This window comes from Pantherophis guttatus, chromosome 3, assembly GCF_059756535.1.
Source record: "Pantherophis guttatus breed Tessera chromosome 3, ASM5975653v1, whole genome shotgun sequence".
In the NCBI taxonomy this organism is placed as follows: Eukaryota; Metazoa; Chordata; class Lepidosauria; order Squamata; family Colubridae; genus Pantherophis; species Pantherophis guttatus.
In genome coordinates, this window is record NC_142065.1 from 80,591,982 (window position 1) to 80,618,795 (window position 26,814).

The following is a 26,814-nucleotide window of genomic DNA, read 5'->3' on the forward strand; positions in this document are numbered from 1 at the left end:
TCGATTCTCACCAGCTCAAGGTTGACTCAGCCTTCCATCCTTCCGAGGTCGATAAAATGAGGACCCAGATTATTGGGGGCAATATGCTGACTCTGTAAACAATTTAGAGAGGGCTGTAAAGAACTGTAAAGTGGTATATAAGTCTAAGTGCTATTGCTATTGTTATTGCAAACACATTAATTCGATCATTTGTTTTTCAAAAGAATATCAAGACATGAGTGCATCAACAATGTGGATCAATAGCCTTACCAGAAAAATTCATGGACTGCCTGTTGATACTGATATCCAACCAATTGTATCTCTACCGTTATTGTTTTCTTGGATTACCTGAATATTGTAGGTTCAATTGCATTCTGTTTGGGCAACCTACTTGTAATTGGCAATTTATCAAGAAGTAAATTTCCTTTGACTTACACACTATGATTAGAAGCATTCATTTTGAACCATCTTTCCAATAAGCCCCCTCTTCCTACCGCATTGTTATTTCTCCCCGGCCCCTTTGCAGCACAAGAGGGTCCAAGGGTAGCAGGACAGGTAATTGAATGGACATCCCTTTCAATGCCAATTTGCCTAGACCAAAAATTCCCCAAAGTTTGAAAATGTTGACTTATAAGACACACATCCTGGGCTCCCACAAAGCCTGCTGTGCTCCAGCTCTCTGCAGCCTGTTGTGGCAGTGGGAAGGAACACCTTCAGATAATGAAGAGGTTAAGTCTGATTGTAATTAGATTGCAGTATGCACAGTCATGTGGTTCATAGTAAATTTGCCTTGATTAACTGGTCCTGTTTGTTAACATTAGCACTCTCTGTGTTGGTTGTGGAGACATACCATAGACTGGTGCAAGATTAATGAAGGCAGGTACGCATGCTGATTAGATTGTGGCAGTTTAATAAACTCTTTGAACATTAAATTATTTAATGCATTCATGCTCATGCCGCGTATTCAATGGTCAGCTTGACCACCCTATGTGCTAATATTGAGAATTGAAATGCAGAGGATGAAAGAAATACAGCCGTGTATGAGGTAATTAGCTCTCATGGCTGATAAATGGGGCAATACCGATGTGTATACATGTTTTAGCACCTCACCAATAGTCCTTTCATTAACCAGGATGTTTGCTGAAAATTTTATGAAAGGTTTAGCTTGATTTTGGGTTTCGTAAACCATTTGGCTAGCAGCTAAAGTTGCTGTTGGTTTAATAGCTGGAACCAATTTAAAACTTGAAAGGAAAGAAAAGTAGAAGACGTCAGTCAATTTAATGTTACAACAATTATGCTTCCCACAGTATTGTAAGCATCCAATCACAGAATGTGCTGAAGCTGCTATCTTTGTTTTCTCTCTCTCTCTCTCTCTTTTGGAAAGCTATATTTCAATTGTGAGATCTGAGACAGATATTTCTCACTGTATGAATTTGTATATATATATATATATATCTTGGGAAATCTGACAAGCCCATCAGATGCCAAGAAAGTTGCTGAAGTCTGAGGGAAAGCACTAAGTTTTTTGCATTGAGCTGCTGCCTGAATCAGGCTAACACAGACTTCGTATGTGTTTGGTGAATCCCTTTCCACCATGGGCAACATGGATTGTATGTCAACTGCTGTGTCACTTCATGTTAACAGCAACATGCCAAGAATGCAGCATCCTGATGAAAGATGATGTGTCATTTCGTTTGAGGCATTGTACATCATGCTAAGTGGTATCCAAAGCAGTGGAGTGAACCATGCTGCTAACAAGATGTTACCTATGCTTAATCTATGAATTTTCCCATTCAGTCTCTTTGACTAGTGCTACTATACTTAATACTGCACTACTAAACAAATGCTACATTTAGTTGCCACTATGCTTCTATCTAGGACAAAAGGTTGCTACCTAGACCAAACCTTTATGGAACATTTAGCCATATTATTTACCTCTTCTGCTTCTATTTTATACTTCTATTCTATACTAACTCAAGTCAGTTTAGGGGAAAAAAACCAGGTGTATTTTCCAATTAAGGCTAGGTAATTCCGTGTCTTATTGATTCCAGTAGGTATGTTTTAAGCACATGCTTAACTCTGCCACTTGAATCAAAGGATTTTATATAGCCGTCGTCTCAGAATTTAGCATTGCATTATTATGTTCAAAGAGATCACCAGTACATAAGTTGGTATAGGTTTCATACCCTAAAGCCTTCATTCCTTGATTGATATCCTAATACAATAAAAATCAGTGCATCCAATTAATTCTATATATTTATTTTTAAAAGCTATTTTGCATGTCATAGTAAATTGCATGTTGTATTTCAAACCCAGTGGTGAAAAAACAAGCAAACATAAAAAGTAATGAAAACAATAATCAGTCATAAATAAATAACGGCAGCCCACTGAAGTTAGCGACTAAAATCCTTTTGGAATAAACAGGTCACAGCATCCCCTTAATTCCATTTTGAAACACACAAAAAAAAAAAATCTCCTGACCTCATCAGCTCAGGTCAGCTCAGAGTACCTGAACAATCTGCCAAATAACCAGATAAATCAAGTAAAATATCTTCCTTCCATCCTTCCTTCCTTCCTTCCTTCCTTCCTTCCTTCCTTCCTTTTTCTTTCTTTCTCTCTCTCTCTTTCTTTTTCTTTTCTTTCTTCTTTCCTTCCCCTCGCCCCCCTCCATTCCTTCATTTTTCTTTTTTTCTTTTCTTTTTTATCACTGACTTTGATAGGAAGAAAAATATTTGTAGTTCACGGCTGAAATGTGAAATCCTTGAGGCTCTCTGAGCTTGGTGCTTTCTGATCTTGTTTTCTTGCAGACATTTCATTACCAAATTAGGTAACATCAACAGCACTGCGTTGTTTGCTGCAAGCTTGAAAATGCCAGATGCTACTGGACAGAGAACAAGGTGGCTGGATGGAGTCACTGAAGCAGTAGGTGTGAGCTTAAATGGACTCCAGAGGATGGTAGAGGACAAGAAAGCCTGGAGGAACATTGTCCATGGAGTCGTGATTTATCGGACACAATTTCGCAACTAACAACTACAACTGGACAGAAGAAGACATAAAACACAATGTGATCCAAGGTTTGAATGGTGATTAGTTGTAAAGGAGGGAAATCACATTTTCAACCATTGCTGATTCTTCCAGGCAGAAAATGTTCAGATTTTATTTTCAAACACCTGCTGAGGTAGAGCTCCTTTGTAGAGTACCAGATTGGAGCAGCCACCTAGATTTGATGTGGATACTGAAAAAAACTGTAAAGATCCCATTCCACCACATCAAATTGGCTGACTGAATCAAGCTGATGTGCAATCCAGTGCTTTGATTCAGGACATCAAAGTGGAGTGATTCAATTTTATGAATGAAGCCATGATTGAATCCCTACAAAACTCTGGAATAAGGGGATTGCACAGACCTATTAAGAACAATTATGACAGAGCAAGCTTATTGTTGGGTTTGGAGTACCACAATCACAAAAACAGGGTAGCCCATTGAGGCCAGGAAAATGAAAATGAAGCAGAAGATTGGGTCTATCACTAACTAAACTTAATCCCAGCTGGCATTAAATTCAGTGTTAAATATATGCTCCTAATATGACTTCTCTCTCTTTAATCCCCCCAAGGTTACCAGGATCTCTGATTGTTTAGCTCTACATTGTACTGCTGTCTCTGATTTGAACTATTACTTTAGCTACAATGGGGAAGCTCAAATAAAATCAGGTAACGTTGCAGATGTAGATGTGATTCCTGACACTTTACTCAGTTTGTGTCCATATGCCACTCGGGGGTGCAGTGATTCAGCAATTAAGACCTGAGCTTATCAGCTGGAAAGCTGATAGCCTGGGTTAGAGACCCGAGTGCCGTGCAACAGGGTGAGCTCCCATTACTTGCCCCAGCTCCAGCTCACTAACTATTCAAAAGCATGTAAATGTGAATGGATAAATAGGTACCACTTCAGTGGGAAGGTAGCAGCATTCTGTGCACCTCAGGTTATAGACATGCTGGCCATATCATCATGGTAGAATTTTCGGACAACACTGGTTCTTTCAGTTATGAAACAGAGATGAGCACCAGCCCCTAGAGTCAGACATAACTGGAAAGAACAAACCATTACTTTTATATGTCACTGGTCCTACCACCAAAGGGACTCTGGGCAGCTTCCAGTGGCACAAAAGCATCAATATAAAAGTATTAAAATTAGCAATAATTAAATATTTGTTAATTGATTAAATGTATATGTCACTCATCTCACCATCCAGGAGGTCTCTGGGAAGCTTACAATGGCATAAAAGCATAAGTATAAAAGTATTAAAAGCACTAAAATTAACAACCACTAAATATATTTATTTATGTATTCATTAAATATATAAGCCACCTGTCTCCCTACCCAGAGGGTGTATGCATGGCTTACAATGACATAAAAAGAAAAGTTGTGTTCCACCTTCTTATCCTTATAAGTCTTGTCTGGGGCTCCAGGATTTGGATCTCAAGAGAGAATGTGGTTACCTTGAAATATATGATGCAGTTCTTTCAATGGGCGGCTACTGCTATCACGTATCATCCAAGATGAAAGCAGTCCAGTTCATTGTTTGCTCTTCAGTTCCACATTTAAGGCTAAAGGAGTTTTTCTGGTGTTTGACCCTGCTGGTACTCTTCCAAGTCCTTCAAAAGAGAAAGGGGCTTTCCCTGCAGAACAGTCAGTGGCAGTTTAAATAGAAGAGAAACATTTCCATAGGATCTAGGATCCTGACCCTCTAGGGTGCCTAAACAATTTCTCAATAACTAGGATGGAATTAGGGCAACTGCCTCAGTTCCTCTTTTTGCAATAACTCTGATGACAGACAATAAACCTCCCTCAGATGTCATCCTGAATGGTAGGCTGCACATTCATCTTACATATTTGTCTCTAGGACAGGTGGTAATAAATTTCTACTTCCTGGGTTTAATTTTGACGGTCTTAGACAGTAGACAGGCATTTATTTCACCCTGAATTCCTTTTGTCAGCAGTTCCAATTATTAGCTCCGCACCCCACCCCTGTTCTTCTAGAAGTAAGCATTAGTTCAACCTTTGGAAAGCAATGTCAGTTGGTTTCCATACAGGACCAGTTTCTAAGCATTCCTAAATAGGAGACAAAAATTTTAAGGCAGAACATAGAGATCCAGTCTTATGAAGGGGCCAGGATTCTGAGCTAGAAACCAGAAGATTGTTGAGTTTTATTCCTAGTTTAGGCATAAGCAGCTGGGTGACTTTGGGCCAATTATATTCTCAGTCCACTTCACTGGATTCTTGTCGGTAAAATTGGAGGGAGGATCCATACATGTGAATACTGTTGACCAAAAATAAAAGCAAGGTAGCAATCCAACAAATAAGTAAATACACAAATGAAGGCAAATATATGTGTCCCAGGATAATGTTGCAGGATCTAATCTGGGATCTAATCGCTGGGACCAGTGGTTTTGTCTTCCGTGCTTTCATGCTGGAGAAGGGAAGTTCTTCAGGGAACTTCTCTCTGGCAGTGTGTGTTATTTGGGTTATTCTGTATGTGGTATTTTGTGTATTCTCTCTGCTAGAGTTAAGTTCCCTGAAGATGGGCTCCAGCCCGAGTCTGAAAATTCTGAAGACAAAACCTCTGGTCCTGGTGACTGACTCAGATTGGATCCTAAGCAAATACACATAGTGGTCATCATTCTGAGTCCTATTAGAGTAAGGGATATGAATTGTCTGCTGTGCCACAGGAAAATAATCAGAAAAGGCAAAATTCCTGTGTCACATCTAGACATAAAAATATACCACTAGAGGGCAGGGGGAAAATGAGTTTTATCTTGTTGTTTCTATATAATCATCGTCTAAATGTTTGCTGCCCAAATATGCTATACCTAGCCAATATTAAACTGGGAAATAGTTCTTAAACTGGGGCCGTTGATCTCGCTGTTGCAATCTTGTGAGATCTGACCATGAATGGTGTGCATGGGCTTTTAATGTTTTTAAAATGTTTTTAAATAATTCTCCTATGTTTTTTGTTGTATTATTTTTTGCTGTTAGCCACCCAGAGTCCCTTGGGAGTTGGGCGGCATAGAAATTTGATAAATTAAATTAATTAAATTAAATTAATGTCATCTTACATAGATAAACATTACCCTGAACAGCTTATTAGTGAAAAGACAGAAGCAAAATTAAAATAAAGGTATAACAAGAGAACTATGTTGCAGCGAGAATTAAAATTTACTAAAACACAGGGACATGAATGGCCTTTCATCTGCCAGTGCGGTATTAACTAACTATACATTATCCATCTTGAGAGCTTGTATTACAGCTTCAGAGTTCCAAATTGTAAAGCCTTACATTATCCAGTGTTTTATTATTAATGCTGTGAATTATTTTGTGTGTGTGTGTGGAAGGAGTTGGTCTCTTTGAGCCAGTGTTGACTGTTGGAGACTGCCTGGACAAGTCCCTGCAATTTTCTTGATGAGATTTCAGAACTGGTTTGCCATTGCCTGTTTCTTGGGGTTGAGAGAGAGTTCCTGGCCCAAGGCTACCAATTGGCTTTATGTCTAAGGCAGGACTAGAACTCACAGTCTCCCAGTTTCTAGTCTGGTGCCTTCACCACTACACCAAACTGGCTCATGTGGAAAAAGTCATTAAATAGCTAAAGATAAAGGATCCTTTCTTAACATAGCAGATGTGTTGAACTACAATAGCCATATTCCCTCCTAACATTTATGGAAATTGTTTCAACATTTCTATGGGGTCAAATTAGGGAACGTTGCCACGGGGAATCCAAATGATAAATACTAATATGCAGCATGACTCATAATGAACATATTTTGATTTGGGGGCAGGCAACCAATTTGACCAGATGGGAAACAAGGAGTGATATTACACTGAAATTTTAGTGGCTGGCTATTTATTTTAATTCTGTTCCCTTAGCAGGTGTAACAAATAGCACAATTATCCTCTTCTTCCTCTTACAAGGCTGACATCACTCACCATGGATGTTTCATTACCATTCTTTCTTTTCAGAATAATCATAGGAAATGTGTAATATCAGTGTCCATCCAACAAATGGTATGGATTTGAGAGCACTTATCATCCGAATCCTGGATAGCAATTTATTGCATTATATGACAGGATGAAACTATAAGTAAATTATGCATCCAAGTTGTGAAATGAACAACATAATTACAAGGCATCCGACAATTGTACAAAGTGAAGAGAACAATTGCTTCTTTCTTCTCACAAGTCATATTTTGATACCCCCAAGGCCACTTCCTTCCAGTTTGCAAAATGTCGTAGCATTACTTTTAGTTGCAAGCTCTTGAGTGTACAAAGAAAAAATAGTAATGAAAAACATAGCTTATTATTCCACTTTAACGAAATTACTTGGAATAACTTTCTGTCTTGTCTTCTTAATGACAGCTGGTACTGCTATGGAATAGTACTGTAAGGAGAACAGCAGCCTGAAATGATTTTAATGCTTTAAATTTATTTATTGTTATTTCATCACAAGTCTGTACATTCTGGTTCTGACTCTGATCCACTAGTTGCCACTGAGGTGCCAAATTAGGTTGCCTAATCTGTGCTGTTATCACAGAAATACATACCCCAAATTGTAATTGTGATGTCTGAAAAGCAATTCTCAGGTGGATCTAATTCAGATTCCCTGAGATTCAACAGTAAATGACAACCCTTACTCACCCAAATTTAGGGAAAGAGAAAATGCCACAAACCCCTTCCTATTTTTTTTACAATAAAAGTATAACAAAAAACAAAACCCCGCCCTAAAGATTCCCAACACTTTAACCAGTTCCAAGCTGAAATACCTGAAAGATATCACTTTTTCTAAAAGGCCCTGATTTTGTCAATCCAAAACAGAGAACAAAAGAAGTTTTATTAAAGATGCATGGCCAAACACAATGATCTACTGTGTGCAAATTGCATGCTTAAATCTTTCCCAGTTATATTTATGCAGGAAATGTACAGAATTTTAAAGAAAAAACCCTTACTTATAGCAATCTTATTTAATTATTATAGAGGTCCTTCTGATTTAGTTAAAAAATAGTAATGAGAGAAAAACTTTCACCCATTTCTAATGCCATACTTCAGATATAAAAATAGCTCCAATCCATCCTTTTAATTCCCTCCAATCAACTCTCATTAATTGTTCAAACACATAGAGAAAACTGTCCAGTTATGACTCTCCCAACATCACTTTTTTGCCTTCCAAAATATATGCTATTTATTCAAATTTTTCAAGTGGATAAACAGTAAATAAAATTGCCATCAGGCTGCAGCCATGAAGTTCTCTATAAAATAAATTTTGCAAACAGAAACAAGGTCAGAAAAAAAAAAGTTCTTGTAAAACAAAAATAAGCTATTTTAGGGTTTAAAAACTACTGTAGAAATATTAGTGGTTGGTGAGGTATATTTCATGTCCACCCACTAAATGAGAAGCTAAGAAATTGCCAGGACGAAAAGAAACTTCTGCTAAAATAGAAGCTTTCATTCTTCTCTTAATGCAATATAAAAATGCGTAACATAAAAGTTTAGACCTGAAGCAGTGTAGCTGATCAAATGCCACACATAGGCCAAACAAAAGTTGCTTATTAAACTACACCATTCAGCATAAAGTTCTGTATTTTAACCCCACATCACTTCACCCCAATAAATTGTCAAAACTTTTGCACTGCGAAAGCTCTCAGGCTAAATTAATGGCTTTGTTTTGCAAATTAATTTAGATATTAAAAAATCATATTTTCAACTGAAAGTGCTGTTACTCAGATTAAATATTAACCAAAAGCTGTCTTACGCTTAAATAGAATTTAGCCTTTGAAGTGTTTTTATTAATCTCTTCTGATGTAGGTGCCTGAAATTCTATGAAAATGCTGTTGCTCCCAGTTGCGTGCATCACTTACTGTAATTTATTTTCAGAACATAATTCTATTTATAAATGAAAATCCTATTAAAAGAAGACAAGAAAAATTAGTCCTCGACTTTGCATTGGTAGAGTAGAAACAAAATGAGCAGTCTAACCTAAAGTGACATTTACAAATTACCTGTTAATTTAAACTGGGTTGAAGGATGACAGAGTTTAGTCAGTCTGACAGGAAGTACCAAACAACTGACAGTTGGGTCTAGAATGGTATGTGGGCTCCTGCAGAGAGCACATTTGTCTATGTTTTTTGGAGGGGAGGGAGATTCATTTCGATAGAGTAAATAATATATCTGTAAAAATATTTACTCCCTCCCCCCAACCAGGTTTTCATAGAGATGTGATCTCCTGTTCACAATTCTCTTGAGAAAACACTTAAAGTGGGGGGGGAGGGGCACTTGTTAATGCCCAAAAGGATAATCACGCCATAATTGTCTTTGTGATACTCAAACATTAGTGGTGAGCCCTATATTTTGAAATGGGTTTGGAATATCATTGTTGTCACCCAAGTCAAGATCCTCTGTTCTACCGCCTTTGTAGATGTGTTTACAGGCAAGAGATATGTTTACAGACAGAGGCCACAAAAATACAGACATTTACAAATGTGGCAGTCACTCCCTATTTTCTACAGCCTGTAAATAGTTTCTTATGATACGATTTAAAGCATTGTAAATGCCAATAGAAGAGATCATTTGTAGCTCTGGGTTGAACTGTGGGGTCCTTGGTGCTCTCTGAGTTTGGTGGTTTTCATGCAAATATTTCATTACCAAACTAGGTAACATCATTAGTGCTATTCAGTGTTGATCAGTAGCACTGATGGTGTTACCTGGTTTGGTAATGAAATGTTTGCATGAAAAGGACCCCACATTTCTAAAAATACTGTCTTGCACTTCTTCTTTTTTTAAGGTGGGCGAAATCTTCAGATGATACAAGTTTACTCGTTCTTTCCCCATCAATAAAATCATCATTTTAAAAACATACAGGGACTTACAATTAAAGCCAGAACTTCCGTTGCAAAGCAATGTGGTCATTAAGTGAGTTGCACCTGATTTTACGACCTGTTTGGTTGTGGCCATTATGTAAATCACAAGGTTGTTAAATGAATCTAGCTTCCCCCATTGACTTTGCTTATTGGAAGCCAGTTGGGAACTTCTCAAATAATGATTATGTGAACTAGGGATGCTGCAACTATCATAAGTACATGCGCTTGCCAAGTGGCCAAATTTTGATCACATGACAGTCGTAAGTTTGAAAACCAGGTGTAAGTTACTTTTTCAGGACCATTATAACTTCAGAACAGTTGCTAAATGAGTAGTCATAAGTCAGGACCAGGGGTTAAATGCTCCCGGTTTGGACTGGATTGCCTGATCCGGTAGTGATGGCGGTGGGTGGTTCAGAGAACCGGTAGCAAAAATCCCTGCCCCCCCTCCCCACCATGCCCAGCTGAGCCGCACGATCATCAGAGGCTTTTTTTTTTTTTTACTTTTAAAAGCATTTTTTCTACAACCTCTTCCGACGAAAAAATGCTTTTAAAAGTAAAACAAAAGCCTCTGATGATTGCGTGGCTCAGCTGGGATCATAGAGGCTTTTCAAAGCATTTTTTTCTGCAACCTCTTGGCCGAAGAGGTGGCAAAAAAATGCTTTGAAAAGTCTCTGACGATCCCAGCTGAGTTGCCTGATCGGCAGAGAGGTATTTTTTAAAAAGCCTCTCTGACGATCCCAGCTGAGTTGCCTGATCAGCAGAGGCTTTTCAAAGCATTAGAAAAAATGCTTTGAAAAGTTTTTTTTAAAAAAAAGTTGGCCACACCCACCCAGTCACATTACCCACCACCACCAAGCCACGCCCACAGAACCGGTAATAACACATTTTACATTTCACCCCTGGTCAGGACGATCTGTATACATTCTACAACCCACTTACTGTAAATACTTTCTTTCTGATTGTAAAGCTCTAAATAAGACTTAACACTGCACACGTACTCTCTCAGGTGCACCGTTGTGCAACTGTACATACTTTATAAAGGTACATACAATACAATATTTTTCATATAATGAATGCCTGTCTCTGTTGAATTTTGCCAGTGCAGAGACATAAGAATTGTAGTTAATCTCCTCTTTCCAAAAAAATAAAAAAAGAAATACAAAATTAAAACCTCATTTTTCTTCTCATACAATGTTGAAAGAAATTGACACTCAAACCCCTGGAATGGAGGAAAAGGCAAAATGATCATTCCATCTTTGTACAGACCTCTGAAGCAATATCATAATGACTGAATAGAAATAGGATGGAAGTTGTGTGATGTTTTCAATATCTCCACTTAATTTAAAAATTTTTAAAAGATGTTTATTAAAAAAATGTCTCTGGTCTTATCCTGTTCTGTCAGGAAGAGATGGGAGGAAGCAGTGAAAAAAACATTATTCAAATACTGTACATCAATGGCGGATAGCTAGTCACCATTGCTAAGATAAACAGCATGTATTTATATTAGGGATACTTCCTGGCCAGATCAGTGTCTTACGTTTTGCTTTCTTCACTCTTCTCTTGCTGGCTATTATCAATGATGGTTGGAATACCATGATAACACTCCATTGATTAGAATGGACACTCGAACGGGCTTATGAATATTTGGTTGACCATTGCAATAAGAAGGACATTGACAAACTTTCACCCTTGTTCAGTACAACAATGTCTTGTGATCTGAAGTGGCTACTATTGAATGCAACAACGAGAATGAAAAACAAGATTCATTAATCAATAGGTATTTTTCTGCATATATTTCTGATATTTATACTTTGTCTGTCAGTATCAATGTATCCAGGTTGAGATCCAATCTCTGCCATCCCAATACTCCTCATAAATTGGGTGTTCCAGGAAATCAAATAGATTTGTATGTATTTGTATGCCTGTAGATAAGAGGCGTGGTGGCTCAGTGGCTTAAAGACACGGGAGAAGATCTGTGCTCCGGCGGTTCGACTCCTAGCACTGCGTGAGTGGGTGAACTGCTGTCACTTACCTCAGCTTCTATCAGCCTACTAGTTTGAAAGCATGCTACATGAAAGTAGATAAATAGGTACTGCTTTGATGGAAAAATATTGGCACTTCGTGCGGATGTACAAATGCCAAAGATCGGCCCAAACGTGAAGCCTGAATGCGAGGTGACATTGGTGGACAGAAAAAGCCCCAGATAATATTGCAGAATGCCATTAATCATTCTGAGTGTACAACTATGCACTTCTGAATAGTGTGTGAGCGTGAACCAAATGGGCTAGCAGTCTTAGGTAGCCAAATACTCATGGGTGAAATGCTCCTGGTTCACACTGGATCGCCCGATCTGGTAGCGATGGAAGCAGGTGGTTCGGAGAACCGGTAGCAAAAATCCCTGGCCCCCCCATGCCCAGCTGAGCTATGCAATCATCAGAGGCTTTTTATTTTTAAAAGCATTTTTTCTACAACCTCTTCAGCCGAAAAAATGCTTTTAAATAAAAAGCCTCTGATGATCGCGCGGCTCAGCTGGGATCGTCAGAGGCTTTTAAAAGCATTTTTTTATAACCTCTTTGGCTGAAGAGGTTATAGAAAAGATGGTATTAAAAGTAAAAAAAAAAAAGTTGGCCACACCCACCCAGTCACATTAACCCTCCCAAGCCATGCCCACAGAACCGGTAGTAACAAATTTTAGATTTCACCACTGCAAATACTGTAGTCTTCTGTAGCTCTCACTTATGGCTGAGAGAAAAATTTCATCTGAACTAGCCCAGTAGAGGGTTTCACTTTTCTTAGCTACCGGTTTGGAACTGCTTACATGTGGCACTTCTGTACATGCGCAAAAACTTCTGCTCATGCACAGAGCGTCCGTGATGACATCCGGGCAGGTGGGCGGAGCCTCCCACCACCGCTGCTACCGGTTTGCCCGAACCAGGGCAGACCTGTAGAAACCCACCACTGAACTAGCCCTCATGTGATCCATGTCAAATACCCATGTATTTGAAAAAGAAACATTTGTTTCTCAGTCTGATATTTTCACTATGGAATATGTGGGCTTCAACAATGTGCATGGGCACTAAGCAGCTCCCTTACTGTAACCAGGATATTCATGTGTCCTTACAGCAAGGACATATGATAATGACAAGGATCAATGTCATTTTAACAATGTACAAAGGCCATGATGAAAGGCTACTTCTTCATTAAATAGCAGGACTATTGATTATTAAGTAGAAACACGGTAGAATTGAAATACTTGCTTATCCAGAGAAATTATCAATAGGTAAAGCCAACTATTCAAACGCCAATTACACACAAATTGGAAGCCAGGTGTTTGGGAACCAAATTAATTACTGAAAAATTCATTTAGGAGTAAGCACAAATATTCAGTCAAGGGTTACCATTCTTTCTCAGCTACGGTGCACATATGGTGCAAAGAGGAAATAAGCAGAAGGTCCTTTGAATGCCAGAATATGTCTGAGATGTTATCTGGCCGTTTTTAATAAATACATCCATTCGAAAGGTGTGCATGGAATGATGAAATGATGCATTTTATATATAAAGAATAATGTTTATGGAAGTTTTTGGTCCTCTGGTATTAGAATTACTACTCAGCTCTGACAGCTATTACTTTTTATTCCAAAAAAATAGCAATATTTAACTTCACTAGTGCAATCCTCTATGCATCTACTGAGATAGAACTTCCATTAAATTTATTCAGCTTATTTTCTAGTCCGTTTAGGATTCCAACTTAAAGCTACAGTTTCTTTTGGTATGATGGCCTTCTTCCCATAAACTTTCCCATTCAATAATGCACTCACCAATGATTGTACAGGTAATCCTCGATTTACAGCAATTCATTTAGTGACGTTTGAAGTTACAACGGCACTGAAAAAACTGACTTATGACTGTTTTTCACAAACCATTGCAGCATCTTCATGGTCATGTGATCAAAATTTGGGCACTTGGCAACTGGTTCATATTTATGACGGTTACCGTATCCCGGTATCATGTGATTACAATTTGCAACCATCTGACAAGCAAACTCAGTGAGGACCCAGATTGTTGGCGGCAATATGCTAATGCTAATGCAATATGCTAATATGCAATATGCTATATGCTAACTTTGTAAACCGCTTAGAGAGGGCTGTAAAGCACTATGAAGCGGTATAGAAGTCTAAATAAAAAAAAAAGTCAATGGGGAAGCCAGATTCACTTAAAAACATATTACTTAACAACTTCAGTGTCTCACTTACCAGCTGTGGCAAGAAAGGTCTTAAAATGGGGCAAAACTCAACAAATGTCTCGTTTGGCAACATAAATTTGGGGGTTGATTGTGATTGCAAGTCGATGACTATGTATAATAAATTAGGAGGCTTCGACTGAAAGTGGTGAGAATCACTATAGCAATAGCACTTCGACTTATATACCGCTTCACATTGCTTTTACAGCCCTCTCTAAGCTGTTTACAGAGTCAGCATATTGCCGCCAATAATCTGGGTCCTCACTATAGAAAGTAGAAGAGTTTTAAAGAGTGGATTATGAATCACACCATGATAGAACTAAGGAGAAATTTCCTGACATTAGGACAATTACTCATTGGAACAACCTGCCTCCAGAAGTTGTAAATGCTCCAACACTTGAAGATTTAAGAAGAGATTGGATAACAATTTGTCTGAAATGGTATAGGGCAGGAGTGTCAAACTCAATTTCATTGAGGGTCACATCAGGGTTGTGTTTGGCCCGGGGTGGACATGGCCAGGGTGGGTGTGGCAAGCTTGCCACACCCACCTGTCGAGGTGGGCTCTTGGTCACTTGAGCGATCTGCCAGCAAAAATGGTCTCCCGAGCTCCGTTTGCGGCTGCCACGGCCTCCTGCAACCCTCTGCCAGTGAAAATGGAGCTCGGGAGCCTGTTTTCACTAACAAAAGCACTGCAGGCCGGACCTTCGCTGTTTCCAGGGCAGTCCCACAGACCAGATTTAAGTACCCCATGGGCTGGATCCGGCCCCCAGGCCTTGAGTTTGACACCCCTGGTATAGGATTTCCTGCCTAAGCAGGGGGTTGGACTAGAAGACCTCCAAGGTCCCTTCCAACTCTGTTATTCTATTCTATATAAGAAAAAAAAACAATAGCTTCTGTCTTTTATAAACAGCATTAGGGCTGGTTTAGTGACAGCAATGGTCAATGGTTCATCTATACCTCCAATGGCTGTCAATAGTTGAGATGCACCTCCTTTAACAAAAGTTTGAAGATTCAACCAACGATAATTATTATGAATTTCAGAAAACCAAACCGGGGGGGGGGGGGAATGACACACAAGGAAATATAGATTTATACTACTATTTACTAAAATTAATGAATCCACAGATCACAGGTGGACTGCAATCAAAATACGCAGTCCCTTGGGAGATGTTATTTTAAAACTTTCCTATGATTAAGAGAATACCAAATCAGCAACTGAACTATGAAAGACTTTTGGGAGTGAATAATTGATTTCATAACCATGATTGAAGGCCACAGGACACTGAAACTACAAACTATAGTTGATAAATTTGATTTAATATAATTGTGTCTAAGGGTTTTCCTTAGCTTAAATACAATTTTTAAGAAAGTTATATAGTGGTAATTTTTGTTAGATAAAAGTTGTTTGCTCCCTGACTTTCTTGAACGGCTAACAGTGTCTTTCCTGAAGGAAGTGGAATTTTGCAGTTGTGATCAAAGGATGTGAGAGGCCTTGTATTCCTTGGGCATCAGCCAGAGGAAAGACATCATCACCCTGTTTCTTCTCCTCTGTGAACTGTGATCTGGACAAATCTCTAACCTCCTGCTTCCTTTGATTAGTACACAATGCATTTTCCCTACACTGAGAATGGTGTACCAACTACATCCTTATTCAGCAGAATTATCTTGATTGCAGTATTATAATAAATTATATAAGGGATACTGCTGAAGTCCATTCAGAAACTACATACAGAAGTTTCACATACAGTACAATAGGTGTCAATGTAATTGACTACATCCAGATGGATAAAAAAACTATGAAGCCACTTTTAGGAATACACTGGAGCTTGGTCCTTTCATAGCACAGTTCAAAATGTTGATTAACAATAGTAGTTACAGAAGTACTAGTTATAGAAGTACTAGTTATAGTAGTTATAGACATTTTATTAAGAAAAAAAGAAAAAGAAGGAAGGAAGGAAGGAAGGAAGGAAGGAAGGAAGGAAGGAAGGAAGGAAGGAAGGAAGGAAGGAAGGAAGAAAGAAAGAAAGAAAGAAAGAAAGAAAGAAAGAAAGAAAGAAAGAAAGAAAGAAAGAAAGAAAGAGAAAGAAGAGGAACAGCAAATTAACATTCTTACAAAATATAATTCCATGGTTGCATAAATACAGCTCAAAACATATAAACAAGGAAATCTTAGATTTAAAATGTTTTAGTACTTGAAAAGTCCTTAAGTGCGAAGATTTGCTTGAGTGGTTCTTTTCCATGTCTCATTGTTACAGGGCAATTGTATGTCACCAAGGCAAGGTTTGTGTGTGTGTTTGTGTGTGTGTGTGTGTGTGTGTGTTCATTGTTCAAACAATCTCATGGATTAACTTTTCTTGTAAACCACTCTAAGAATCCTATTATATTTATAAAATAAACATGCTAAAAATGAAACAAAGAAGGATTGCTTTTTGGAGTTAGCAACTAAGCAAGGAAATCAGAAGTAACCTGTGTTACGATCTCCTTCACTGGTGAAGTAGATTATACTTTAAATATATAGTTGCAGATTTATCAACATATTAATAAATGTTCATCTTACGCACATCTGTATCTTGTTTTTTGGTGACACATTTCCTCTTTTTGTGAATTATAATGCATAACTATTAGAGTTTATTCCCATACTTTCTATCCAGAAGGAATTCAACATAACTAATGAGGGAAAATATCAAAAATTAAAAACCAATACTATTTCCTAGGAGTAGAAAACAAATGCAAACTTGATAGGACAAGATACATGTAAAAGACCCCCACAAAATGTAAGAATCCTTACTGGGAATTATAATTCTTATCTGAAGAACCCCTGAATCTTGGAGCCATAAGATTTCATTTTTATGAGAAATTCATATATTAAGTAATAACTCATGATCTAATCTGAGCATCCACAAAATAGTATGCGGTAGATAAGATACATAAATGTGTAGTGGTGCAGACCACAATACTGAAAGTCAATACTAAAAGATATATCTAAAAAGTATAATGGGGAAAATGTTTAAGCTCTGTGCAAAGAGAGAAACCAACAGGAAATCGTTTCATTCGCTTCTCTTCATTTACATTTATCATGCACCCAGAATGGGGTTAGCATTCACTTGCTACTCCGGTGTATTTTTATTGAAAAGCAAAATTATTAATTGAATAGAATTTTATACGCATGACAAGAGCACAATCTATATGGTGTCCCTAGGCTAATTTATAATTCAGTGTATCAATGCAGGGGATGGGGGGAGAAAGAGGTTTTCTTCCTTAAAGAGAACCTGGATTGCTTTTTCAGCTGGTATGATCTGCTTTCATGGTTCATACATTGATTGTTGCTTGATGCCAGTTTGCTAAATGCATGTGAGAAAGGAATTTTGTGAACGGTGAATTTAATTGCATATGGACCTGCATAATCTGTCGGCATGCTGTTGGCATGCTTCATTCATTTGTTTTTCCTTTTCAAATTAGGTTTCTGGCATTTTTCTTCCTCTGTAAATACTAGTAATTGGGGCTACACAGATCTTTGTCAGAAAACTTTTTGAAATAACTTTGTATCAGGCCAAGGCCCAAAGATCACACAGTGAAGACCAGTTGAGTTCAATCTTTGTTTGCTCATACCAAATGGACAAAAGTTGGCCAAACACATCTGTAACTTTCTAAACTATTACCTAAATCCTAAGAGGTTCTAGGATGTGGCTACCCTGAATGTCTTCCCGCTGCCCCAGGCAGCTTGGAACTGCACTTTCACAATCTCTATTTGGGAAAAGTCTGTGTTGCCAAAACTCCCCCACTGCTTCTCCAGGTGCACATTCCATCACACTCAGCGATAAGTAAAATTCTAATCATTTATAGGAGTTTCAGCCTTTGCACTGAAGTGGCCATCATTAGGTGAATTCATTGATCAGGGAAGTGTGATTTTGCCTTAACCCTAACCAAACCCTAACCCATAACCCATAACCCTAACCTCTAACCTAACCCTAACCCTAACCCTAACCCTAACCCTAACCCTAACCCTAACCCTAACCCTAACCTAATCCTAACCTCTAACCTCTAACCCTAACCTCTAACCTCTAACCCTAACCTCTAACCCTAACCCTAACCCTAACCCTAACCCTAAACCCAAACCTAAGCCTAACCCGAACCCCATTGAGCTTGCACTTCAGATAACATTTTTAGTAAATTACTCCTGCGTTAAACTAGTGGATGTCATCCCTTTACAAGTATTAGAGAGTTGATAATATCATTTTAGAGATTTGTTCGAGAATGGCAATATGCAATTTGTGTCATTTATGTGGATCCCACTCACTATCTAAAACCCATGGTCACACAGTGGTTAGAATGTAGTATTGCAGCCTAATTCTGCTGACTACTGACTGACAGCAGTTCGAGTCTCACTGGCTCAAGGTTGACTCAGCCTTCCATCCTTCTAAAGTCGGTCAAATGAGGACCCAGATTGTTGGGGGCAATATGATGACTCTGTAAACCATTTAAAGAGGTTGTAAAGCACTGTGAAGCAGTATATAAGTCTAAGTGCTATTGCTATCAACCCACTTTTTTCCAGGCCACAAAACATATGCCACCAAAATGTCATGATAACCTATGACATAATATTGATAAAATTGTTTGTATTTAGAGAAAAAAAAATAAAAATAAAATGGTTGTATATACAACATTTATTTTGTAGCACCTGAACCTTCCTTCGCGTCTTTGTTCTCCATTTCTGTAACTTTAAAACAATTGCCTGAATCCGAAATAGAAACTGGTTCCTTCAACATCTCCTATTGATAGGATAACATTCACTTAGGGAAAAAATAAAAGATGAAACTAAAAATGAAAAGCCAAAGAATCCAAACTACCTCAGAAAAATTATACAAAGTCATAGAAATGGGTGAAGGAGAGCTATTCAATGCCCATCTGAAAGCTGTAGTGAGAATTGATACAAGCAAACATAACTTTTCCATGGCAGTTAACCCTAGATCCAGATCCCAAAATGGGATACTCCACAGATGCAATATGGTTACGATAAAAGTCCCTGTAAACCCCCAAATTGAAAATCCATTCAATTCTTGTGCATCTGAAAAGCCACAGTGGTGTAAGAATTAAGGTCTTGGAATGGGACTTTGGTAACCCATATTTGATTTGTTTGTATGTATGTATCCTGCCTTTATTATTTTAACAAATAACTCAAGGCAGCCGATATACCCAATATGACTTCCTATTTTTCCTACAAGAACAGCTGTTTGAGGTGTGTTTGGCTGAGAGAGAGAGAGTGATCACTCTCATCAAAGTCACCCAGCTGGTTTTCATGGCTAAGGTGGGACTTGAACTCGCAGTCTCCCACTTTCTAAGCTGGTGCTTTAACCACTAGACCAAATTGGCTCCAATCTCCATCTTTATCTCACAGCATTGTTGCTGGAGATGAGAAACTAGAAAGGAGAAAGATATGTACACTACTTTTGTACATAAAAAGTGTGCTCTATCAAATAATAATTCCTTCTGTAGATATTTTAAAAAGTAAAATGCTAAATATATAGGTATGAATACTACCAGGGCTTTTAAAAAACCTGCCTCAGTCTTGGAAATAGCAGGCAATTTACCCAAAACAATGCCTCTTTCTTATTAAGAATCACACTATAAGAATCATTCAAAACTAAGCTTAATTCAGATTAAATCTGATTCTATATGAAATCTTACTTGTTTTTGCATTTCTTGCCTATAGATCAAGAGTAAGATACTATTTTTCAAAAGAGAATTGTAAAAATTACATCACTAAAATAATCCTGGTGAATACCATCATTTTAGATCACAAAAAGAAAGCCACAATGAACAAGATCAGTGGTGACAGATATTATTAGCCGTTCTTTAAGACACAATGAATAAAATGGCGTACAATCCATTTGGCAGCACTAAGCAATGAATGAAATAATATGGAAAGCAAAATCACATGAAAATCTCCTGGAAGAAAGCAAAATGGGATTCAACGTGATGGTGTTACCATAGTTTTACACCGTGCAAAATGCAGCCTGTGTACCAGGTATTTAAAAATTGCATTTTAAACCAGTTAATTCAATGGCTTATATAGTCTGTATTTCATTCCAATCAAGATAATTTTAAGTCATCACAAACACATACCTGCCTGCCAGTAATGACGGTTGTTTAATTAGGTCCAGATAAAATAGCTCCAATTCTGCTCTTGATCCACCTGTCAAAGCAAATCAGTCTTTTACATGACTTAGAAAAAACATATCAGATTAGCTGATGACTTTCTGAATATTCAAGTAGACACAGGGAAGAGAAATCCAAACAGAACTTGTGCTTGAACAAAAGCCCGGAACTAGACCTCAGAGAGGAAGAAAAACACATGTTTCAAGATGGGGCCTGCAGGATAACAAATCCAAGGGCTGGGTGCAAAAAAAAAAAAAGGTAATAAAAAGGGAGCCAGGAAAGCTGATTATTGATTATTGTTACAGCATGGGAAAATGCAAACAGAAATTGATAAAGGGGCTTGTGGGAACTTAAAGACTATCATATAGGGCACAAGCAGGGGTGGGCTGCAGGGGTTCGGGAGAACCTCTAGCTAAGATTCTGTGCAGTTCAGAGAACCCTCAAATCCCACTTCTGGCTGGCCCCACCCACCCGTCCCAGGAGTCCCCACATGGCCCGTTTTGGATGCAGGTAAGTGCAGGGCACACACGGAGGCTCGGGGAGGGCGAAAAACGGGCCTACTGGAAGTTTGGGAAGGCCGGAAATGGGCCCATTTCTGGCCTCCAGAGCCTGGGGAGTCCGTTTTTGCCCTCCCGGAGGCTCGAAGAAAGACTCTGAAGCCTTGGGAGGGCAAAAATGCACACACACTGTGGTGCAGGAGGCCGACTAGGCCACGCCCACCCTGGCCAAACCCACCCAGCAACCGGGCAGAGAACCCCTTGCTAAAATTTTTGAAGCCCACCCCTGGGCACAAGAAAGAAACTTTGAAGTGTCCCTATCACTGTGAGTAACGTCAGAAAATACACAAACTTTGCAGTGTTTACTTGAAGGGTGGAGTTGCCCAAAAGAGGCAAATACTATATCCTTCTGAATAGATGCCTTTGGGGTTATAAAGTAAACATGGGTGATAATGGATAGGGGACACTTTTGAAGAATGACTAGGTGACCCATCCCATAATTTTGTTAAATTATGTTGCCTTTTGACAAGCAGGAAAAAAAGAAAAAGAAAAGTTTGTATAATATACTTAACCATTCTAAAGCTTTCACTGCAAATAGCTATTACCACAAGCAACTATTGGACCCAGATGGATAAAAGAAGCTGGGAGAATGGTTTTTTCCTGAGGATCCCATAGAGCAGGAGTGTCAAACTCACGTGACGACAACATGACATCTCGCAACTTTTTTCCCCTTTGCTAAAATGGGGGTGGGAGTGGCCAGCGCGTGATGCATCCAGCCTGCAGGGCACGTGTTTGACACCCCGGCAATAGAATGACTACATCACTGTTTGAAACAAGCAGGTGCCAGAAATCTTTGATCAGATGGCTTCCATGTGATCTTTCCCTTTTGTCAATCCTTGGAGCTCCTTGGTTTTCCAAGGAGCACCAGGAAATGAAATGACAGAAGAGGCACTCTAGCATGCCAATGGAGGAAAAATCCAACTAAACGTATATAAGAGCTCAATTTATGGGAAGAAGATACATAGAGTATCTGCAGATAAGATAACAAGCTCATTGTTCTGTCCCCCCTTCCCTACACAGGCAAACACGTTTATGGCAAGTCCCGGAGCAAAACACTCACACACACACACACCTCCAGCAGCCTCTGGCTGCGAGTAATCCAGCAAAACACTGTTAGCACAACAGCTTCCAGGCAAGAAATCCAGTGAGGCAAGGGAACAAGGCAAGAGTTCCATGAAGCAAAGGAACAAGGCAAGAAGTCCAGTGAACTCCAGATATCAGCAATGGCACACAAAACTCCAGAAATTTAGGGTTTGTTCCCAACAAGCTCCACTCCCCGCAGCGTCTCCTTAAGTCTCATCCCCCAGGTGTGCCTTGTGAAGAGGGACGGGGCACTCTCCCCCAAGTCGTCGGGTTGACCTGCGCTGTTCCCACCTCCTCCACTCTCTGTGCTCGGGGATCAGGAGGGGGTGGTCCTTGCTCGTTGCCTGAACTCCATTGCTCCTCATCTCCATTGCCTGCCCTCTCTTGGTTGTTCTGCCCCCGTTCTTCCCTGCTGGCAAACTGTCCCAAACCCAAGGGACCCAGGCCTGCCTTGTCCTGCTCCTCCCCGTGTTCCTCCAAAGCCAACGAGGCCACCCCTTCGACCTCCATCGGCCCCAGCTCTGGCTCATCCTCCTCCATGGACTTAGGCTCTGACGGGACCATGACAATTATGATGCGATATAGGCAATGTATCTTCTGTGTTGTGGTGCCAGCCCTCTGAAGCAGCATTGGGCCAGAGGTTTGAGTTGTCCCAACCCTACCATCCTTTAAATGGACCTTAAAGAGGCACGGGAGTACATAATAGTGCTCAGAGAGAAAATGTATTAACATTTTAGTATTTCAATCCCTGGGTTTTCACCTTCCTTCAGCTTTTTTATTGTTTTTAACTTCTGAAACACCCAGTGCAATTATTATTTATTTATTTATTTATTTATTATATTTCTATACCGCCTTTCTCCCGTAGGACTCAAGGCGGTGTACAGTCAAGAAAAATATAGACACACAAACATCATAAAATTGCTAATTAAATTATGAGCTGGACGGCCTCTAAAGATTACACACACACACACACACACACACACACACACACACACCTTAAGGAGAACACCTCTTGAGCATGAACCCTCAGTAGGCAGTCAACATCCACGGCTAGTGGTTTTCAGAATCCATGTGGTGTACACTGCTGGAGAACCTGAAAGAATAATGAAGTTTGTTTTTGTTCTCCCTCTGGACATATACCAGCCGTAGACAAGAAGAATGTAAAATAAAGAGAAGAGCTGGCGGTGGAAGGATAGACATGTCAATGGCTTTCCTACGTACAATTATTAGGCAGATGTAAAGGACTATAGATTAAATAATTTGGTTTTGAACATTGTAAGGCTGAATTTGTGTACAAATGATGAACATGTTACTGGTAGACGTCAATTTATGAGGTCAAAAATTCTGTTAGTAAGCAGTTGTTCTGCCCCAGCTACGGACCTCTAAGAACGCAGCACAAACAAAGTCCGTACAAACCTTAGTTTACTAATTTAAATCAGTCTTTTCTGAACAAAGGCTGTTAATTTAACTTCATTAACAGCCAACAAGAATCTAAAGAATAATAACAATTCTGAGGCACAATATTTCAGATAACTGTAATCTTACTGTGGTTGGCAGAATGCCCAGAAGCAATTTGCAGGAAAACTGATAAGAGAGAAACAAGAGCCAAATCAAACGTTTTCTGGAATCAAGACGCAAAGGAATGTGGACAAAGTTGTTTTCTGCAAATTGCATCATTTGTCGTCCTTCCTTAAATAGGCTAGGGGAGTGGCCAATTAACCCCAAGCCTTACTCTCGAGGAGACCTCCTCCTGAGGAGCCACTCCTGCCTTTTCGCAGCTCTGCACGCTTGTGCATCGAGAAGAGGCTCTTCCTCTTCACTCCTCGCCTCTGGTACCACATCTTCTCCAGCCTCGTCATTGTCTGACTCGAGTGCCAACTGCACAGGCTGCTGGCGCAGCACCACACCAGCCTCCTCAATGTTGGAATCAGCTACTAACTGCACAGGCTGCTGACAGGCCACAACTAAATGAGTTTTGCTCCATTTTACAATCTTTCTTGCCACAGTTGTTAAGTGAATCACTGCAGTCGTTAAGTTGGTATCATGGATGTTAAGGGAATTTGGCTTCCCCATTGACTTTGCTTGTCAGAAGGTTACAAAAGGTGATCACATGACCCTGGGACTCTGCATCCGTCATAAATACATGCCGGTTGCCAAGCAGCCAAATTATGATCATGTGAACACAGAGATGCCGCAATGACTGTGTGAAAAACTATCACAAGTCCTTTTTTCAATGCCATTGTCACTTCAAACAGTCACTAAATAAATGATTGAAAGTCGAGGATTACCTATATATGTTATAATTTTAAAAAAAAATTAAAACAGAAGAACAAATGACAGTATGTATAATAAAATGGTTTAAAATTTGGATTATAATATACAAATGGGGGAATATGTGGTTGAAAGACTTTATATTTACACTATGTTATAACATTAAAGAATTTTTTTATAAAATGATGTATCATTCATATAGGTAAAGGTAAAGGTTCCCTTCGCACATACGTGCTAGTCATTCCCGACTCTAGGGGGCAGTGCTCATCTCCATTTCTAAGCCGAAGAGCCAGCGCTGTCTGATGACAATTCTGTGGTCATGTGGCCGGCATGACTAAATGCCAAAGGCGCACGGAACGCTGTTACCTTCCCATCAAGGTGGTCCCTATTTTTCTACTCGCATTTTTATATGCTTTCAAACTTCTAGATTGGCAGAAGTTGAGGCAAGTATGTGGCGCTAGGGATTTGAACTGCCAAACTGCCGACCTTTCTGATCGACAGCGTCTTAGCCACTGAGCCACCGCATCCCCCTATCATTCATATAGGTCATTGGAAAAACCATCCAGAATATATAAAGCTACTTCAAATTTATTTTGGAAAATAAACAACAAGAAAGTACATTTCATAATGCTTGGTGGAAGTTTAAAAATCTAGAAAATTTTGGAGTATAATAATACAGAAGGTTTTAATGATTAATATACAACTGAAACCAGATCGAAAGGTGCTTTTTTCAAGGGGCAACTGTTTTTCTTTGAAGATGTTTCACTTCTCATCCAAGGAGCTTCTTCAGCTCTTCAAAGAAAAATAAGAAAGTCCAGTTGCCTCTTGAAAAAAAAACACCTTTGGGACAACCATGACCTGATGACTGAGAATCTCCATAGACAAATTGAAACCAGAGACTTTTCTTTTGGGATTGATGGACAAACAACTGGAAAAAGAACCATTGAACTTTCCTTTTAGGTATGCAGCAAAATCATTATATGCACAAAGGAATAAAGGTTTCCCCCATTCCCCCCTAATGGAGGAATGGATGGGGAAGATGGTGGAACTTGTTAAGAAGGCCAAATTGATAGCTTTAATTAGAGATACAACATTGTTTAAGTTTCATGCCGACTGGAAATCCCACACTGACTTTTTATGTGAAATAGGGAAAAAAAATGAAATTAAAATATATGGTTTAGGGAAAAAAATAGATTATAGAAAAGACGTAAGGAATTCTGTAGCCAGAGTGCAAGAGGCTAATTTACATTAAAGGAGCCTTGGTGGAGCAGCGGACTAAAGCGCTGTTAAGTAGCACTTAGCTGCCAGCTGCCTGCAATTACTGCGAGTTCAAATCTCACCAGGCTCAAGGTTGACTCAGCCTTCCATCCTTTCAAGGTAGGTAAAATGAGGACCCAGATTGTGGGGGTAATAAACTGACTTTGTATAAAAAAAAGAACACTGCTTAGGGGGGGCCGAAAGCCCTACTAAGCAGGTATATACAAAAGTATGAAGGCTATTGCTTAATGCATTGTAAGCCACCCTGAGTCTCCGGAGAAGGGCGGCATATAAATTGAACCAATAAATAAATAAATAAATAGCTTTAATTAGAGATACGACATTATTCAAGTTTCATGCCAACTGGAAATCCCACACTGACTTTTTATGTGAAACACGAGGAAAAAAATGAAATTAAAATATATGGTTTAGAAAAAATTAGATTATAGGAATGCTGTAAGGAATGCTGTAGTTCTAACCCTAGTGCAAGAGGCTAATTTATATTTATAGTAGCTGTAAAAGTCTCTGTGCTAGACTTTAAAAAGTCTCCCGGATCTGGGCTGCAAAACTCTGGGTGGCTCCTAGGTGGCAGCAAACAGAAAATTAATGCCATCCAGATTTTTGCAGTGGATCTGAGTGCCCTAATATACAAATTAGTTTACCTATTCAGAAATATTAACTATTGTAAGATAATACATCTCTAGAAGAACTTTGGAAGACAATATTGCAGAAAAGAATGGTTGCTTTAGTGTTTTCCGTTGCTATTAAAACTCATTCGATTAGCATCTTCCTTTCTTTTGCATAAGGTGGTTACTCTGACCCTGAATTTACTATTAGAGATCTATTCTGATTGTCTGATTAAAGCTGTGAGAGTCACATGTTACTTACAGGAGTTGTAAAGATTTCTTCTTCTTCCAAATGATAATCATCCATTTTCTTTTGGACTCTTACTGTAGCTGGGATAAAGCACAGCAGCAGGTCAGCATATTTTAGTACAATTACATTCAAATTGAAATAGTAGTAGAGAGAAGAGCTTATATTTCAAGTTATAGTTATATCTTGCTGATATAGTGCAGGGAAATATTAATCTCTGACTACCATAAAGGACCACTCTTACTGCTTTTGTGCCCAATCCAAAAAGGAGCAGGAGCAACACAAATTAGCAGTATGCAAGGTATTTCCAAAATCTAACTTAAAAACATTTCAAATGCAAAACGACCCATTTTAAGCTCAAAACAGAATATGTTTGGAACAACCCCATTTGAAGCTGAAAGGCAGCCCAGAATACTCTAGAGAGGACCAGGCCATTTCCAGGAAGGTCAGGTTGACCTGTTTTAAGCTTGAAACGTTGTGATTTTGAAACATTTTG

General features: G+C 39.0%; 1 long non-coding RNA gene across 1 annotated transcript; it reads right to left on the reverse strand.

Moving 5' to 3' along the window:
- Positions 1-4,577: 4,577 nt before the first annotated feature.
- LOC117677352 (uncharacterized) lies at positions 4,578-26,403 on the reverse strand. The gene is made up of 4 exons (XR_004594764.3): positions 26,334-26,403; positions 22,913-23,010; positions 20,245-20,314; positions 4,578-5,296 (listed from the first exon to the last, which is right to left on the reverse strand). It is a non-coding gene; the product is annotated as an uncharacterized LOC117677352 (long non-coding RNA).
- Between the last annotated feature and the right edge of the window lie 411 nt (positions 26,404-26,814).